The sequence below is a fragment of the Rhipicephalus microplus genome, unplaced genomic scaffold, assembly GCF_043290135.1.
Source record: "Rhipicephalus microplus isolate Deutch F79 unplaced genomic scaffold, USDA_Rmic scaffold_681, whole genome shotgun sequence".
Classification (NCBI taxonomy): Eukaryota; Metazoa; Arthropoda; class Arachnida; order Ixodida; family Ixodidae; genus Rhipicephalus; species Rhipicephalus microplus.
Window position 1 is genome coordinate 30001 of NW_027465237.1, and position 4673 is coordinate 34673.

A 4673-nucleotide genomic window follows, 5' to 3' on the forward strand; every position below is an offset into this window, starting at 1 on the left:
AGTGGCCAAGAAGGGCGCTTTTCAGCGCACGCTTGGACTCCAAAACTCTGCCGCGCCTTTTTCGGCTGCCGCAAATCGAGCAAACGGTGTGTTTCGGACGGCGTTTCGCTTCCGCTACTTGCGAGTGCTTTCGTGGTCCACCCCTCTATAAATACTCGGGAGGCGTCGAAGCCGGTTCTCCAAGCCGGACCCGTAGGTATCGTTGTGTGCTCGCTCTCATTGGCCCGCCTAACCAGAAAATGCCTGCGGTACACCCATTTGGATAAGAGTGCACGCAGATGCGGGCCTCGACGGCTACACATTTCCTCGGGCGGCCGCCTCCCGGCCTCCGTGGAGCGCGGGATGCACGGTCCCATCGACAAGCCTCTCCCGTTTTTACCGTGGCGTCGCGGTTCACCACGGCGGGCGGGTCGGTCTCCTCCGCATAAAAAGGGGGACCCCCGCTTTTTGTTCCACGAAATCGCACAAGCTTTTTTCGCATCCACGGTTTGCCACCGCACACCAAAATGCCGATCCGGCTGCCTACTTTAGCCAACAGGTGGAGCCAGGCGCGCCGTACTTGCGCGGCACTTCCCACGTCCACCGAAGTCGGTGCCAAGGACCACTTTCGGCGCCGGAGCCGCGTACGAGCCTACTCGAGGCGGAAGAACGAAGCCAGCAAGGGCCTGGCCGCAAGTGCGTTCAATTGTCGGGACGTCCAAGTCCCTCGTTCTTCCGTGCTTCCTCTTTCGGCAAGTCGTTGCGGCACCTTCCCAAAGCGCGCAGACCCGCTAATCGCGACGAGCGCGACGTGGCCGTGCCGCCTTTCCCTCGGCAGCAAGCAAAACGCCTGGCAACGTCGACGCTCCCCTAACCGCGATCTCGCACCGTGTTTCGTGTGGCGAATTCAAAAGCCGGCCGGCGCTGCTGCAACCATTACGGTCGGTACGCATACGCCGCGGAGGGCGGGACGGTCATCGGAGCGTGCGGTTCCTCCATCGAGTACTGCGCACCTCGGCCGTCGCATCGCCGTGCCATGACCGGCCGCGCGTCAACGCGAACCGGTGCCAGCGAGATCCCTCGCCTGCAAGAACCGACCGGCAGCCTCCGTCACCCGAGGACGCGGAGGCGCTTGCCGCGGACGGCGGGACGGTATGCACTGGTGCACAGCGGACCCGTCACATCGCCAGTTCCTTGACCGACCGCCGACGCTTGTGCCGTTCCTCTCGTACTTGGCAGTCGCCGCGCGATTGTCGGGTCTCGTTCTTGCACGCTCGAACGGTCGGGAGGGCACTCGGCTGGCGTTTCGGGAACGCGCAGCCTCGCCTTCTACCGACGTAACCACGACTCGCCGTTCGCGCTCCGCCGCTCCTGTTTACAGTACTAGGCGGTCCCGCAGCGGTCGGGTCGCGCATTTCGAGCGCTTCGAGCCACGGTGCAGTGGCGGGTCGAAAGCCGACCTATGAGTGCGTTGCGCCGTTTGTACCCGCGTCCGCCACCTGGCCGACCGTCCAAGGTCGCGGTGTTGGCGTCCGCTGGGCGCAACAATTTGTCACGGGGTGCCGCTCCACATTCAGGCAGCCCCGTGGGGAAAAGCCGACCCCGCGTCCAAACGGGGTCAGCGGCAGAAAGTGTCGGGCGCAGACGCAGCTGAGGCGCTCACCCTTCACAATCCGTTAATGATCCTTCCGCAGGTTCACCTACGGAAACCTTGTTACGACTTTTACTTCCTCTAAATGATCAAGTTTGGTCATCTTTCCAACAGACCGGCGCAACCGAAAGGCCGCGCCGGACATCGGTCCGAAGACCTCACTAAATCATTCAATCGGTAGTAGCGACGGGCGGTGTGTACAAAGGGCAGGGACGTAATCAACGCGAGCTTATGACTCGCGCTTACTGGGAATTCCTCGTTCAAGGGGAACAATTGCAAGCCCCTATCCCAATCACGAAAGAAGTTCCACGGGTTACCCAGTCTTTTCAGACAGGGATAAAGACACGCTGCTTCCTTCAGTGTAGCGCGCGTGCGGCCCCGGACATCTAAGGGCATCACAGACCTGTTATTGCTCTGTTTCGTGCGGCTAGGAGCCGCTTGTCCCTCTAAGAAGGTTGTAAGGTGCTGGGAACCCCGCACCTATTTAATAGGCTAGAGTCTCGTTCGTTATCGGAATTAACCAGACAAATCGCTCCACCAACTAAGAACGGCCATGCACCACCATCCACCGAATCAAGAAAGAGCTCTCAATCTGTCAATCCTCCCAGTGTCCGGGCCGGGTAAGTTTTCCCGTGTTGAGTCAAATTAAGCCGCAGGCTCCACTCCTGGTGGTGCCCTTCCGTCAATTCCTTTAAGTTTCAGCTTTGCAACCATACTTCCCCCGGAACCCAAATACTTTGGTTTCCCGGAAGCTGCCCGCCGAGTCATTTGAGTAACTCAGGCGGATCGCTGGTTGGCATCGTTTATGGTCAGAACTAGGGCGGTATCTGATCGCCTTCGAACCTCTGACTTTCGTTCTTGATCAATGAAAACATTCTTGGCAAATGCTTTCGCAGTAGTTCGTCTTGCGACGGTCCAAGAATTTCACCTCTAGCGCCGCAATACGAATGCCCCCGTCCGTCCCTCTTAATCATTACCTCGTATTCCAAAAACCAACAGAACAGAAACGAGGTCTTGTTCTATTATTCCATGCAAGTTTATTCAGGCGACTCGCCTGCGTTGAGCACTCTAATTTTTTCAAAGTAAAAGCACCGGCCATCTCGAGGCACACAATGAAGTGCACCAAGAAAGAACCGGCATGATGTTCAGTCCGAGCCGTCGCATCGGGTAGATGCACTACTCGTCTGGAACTGAGATCCAACTACGAGCTTTTTAACCGCAGCAGCTTTAGTATACGCTATTGGAGCTGGAATTACCGCGGCTGCTGGCACCAGACTTGCCCTCCAATTGATCCTCGTTAAAGGATTTAGAGTGTACTCATTTCAATTACGGGGCCTCAAAAGAGTCCCGTATTGTTATTTTTCGTCACTACCTCCCCGTGCCGGGAGTGGGTAATTTGCGCGCCTGCTGCCTTCCTTGGATGTGGTAGCCGTTTCTCAGGCTCCCTCTCCGGAATCGAACCCTGATTCTCCGTTACCCGTAACAACCATGGTAAGCAAGTAACCTACCATCGAAAGTTGATAAGGCAGACACTTGAAAGAAACGTCGCCGGCTCGTGGCCATGCGATCAGCACAAAGTTATCCAGAGTCACCACACAATACGGGCCGAAACCCGATCGATCTTGGTCTAATAAAAGCACCCGTTACCCAAAGGGCTCCAGGCTCACTGCATGTATTAGCTCTAGAATTGCCACAGTTATCCAAGTAGGAAGAAACGATCTAAGGAACCATAACTGATTTAATGAGCCATTCGCGGTTTCGCCTTATTTCGGCATGTACTTAGACATGCATGGCTTAATCTTTGAGACAAGCATATGATTACTGGCAGGATCAACCAGGTAATCGTTCGACTGCGCGTCCGTCCTCGCCCTCGGCGGGCCGGACGCAGTCTGTGTGCGGCGGAGGCCACCTTCAGGCGCCCCAACACGCTTATTTTGCACTCCGAGATGACGGCGTTCGAGCTCGCTACGGCACAACCTTCCCGAAAGACGAGTGGGAGCCGTGCGGCAAGAAGCACGTTCATGCTCGCTCTTTTTCGTTGCATCGACTCGGTCGCGCCGTGCGGGTTGCCCAAGCCCGCTGCACTGTCGGTGGACCGGCCGGAACTAGCAACGGAGCCGAGACTGCAAAGCCGCCAGACGACGGGTCACGCCCGCGTCTTCGGCGCTTTCGCATCTGAATCGCCCGAGGACGACACGGAACACACCTCGATATCGTGGTAAAACGGCACCGTCCGACAACCAGCCCCTAACGCATCAAGCGGATGAGGCTGCAGACGACTGCCGTGGATTCCCCTGGAGCAGACCCGAGGACACGCTTGACGAGGCCGAAGCCCGCCGCATATCAGACACCCGGTCGCTTTCGCGTACGCCGCTCACGAGAACCCCCACATAATAGCAGCGATAAGTACCCAGACCTCCTTGGGCCCTAATACGAGCGTACTCGAGAAAATTTCACCGCGGGTGTGCCCCGAAACGTGTGGCATGTTGAGCGTGCCACAAGTCTACGTCGCTCTCAAACCCGCCGAGGTCGTAGAATTTGCGACCCTACTCACGAAATTCCCACCGAGGATACGGCCGCAAACGTACCGCACCTTGGGTAGGCCACGAGTTTGTGCAACACTACGCTGACGGCACAGCACCGAGGTCGTGCGCGCACGCACGGGAAAATTCCGCCGCGGTTTCTGCCGAAAACGTGAGGCACCACGACTCTCCGCAAGTTCGCGTCGACTGCGAAAGACCGAAGTCGTGAACGACGTGTCCGCTACTCGCCGCCGACACGCTGGACACCAAACGTACAACGACTCGACGGCGTCGTAGAGGCCCACGACGCGGTTTTCCTTAACGACGTCTCGGCGTGGCACCGACAGGTTAGAACGGCCGACCAACGTTCCCTGTCCGCCGTTCGGCTCAGTCGAAGGGCTCGGCGACTTCGGCAACGCTGCGAAGCCGCACGGTGACGCACGCCATGTCCCCATTTTTTTTTTTCTTTCTGCGTCTGCCGGGGTGCCCCTATAATAGCAGCGATAAGCACCCAGACCGCC

The 4673-nt window shown here is 57.8% G+C and overlaps 1 non-coding gene across 1 annotated transcript; it reads right to left on the bottom strand.

Annotated features, from left to right (window-relative positions):
* Positions 1-1656: 1656 nt before the first annotated feature.
* LOC142795456 (small subunit ribosomal RNA) lies at positions 1657-3471 on the bottom strand. Its single transcript, XR_012893043.1, has one exon. It is a non-coding gene; the product is annotated as a small subunit ribosomal RNA (ribosomal RNA).
* Positions 3472-4673: the final 1202 nt, after the last annotated feature.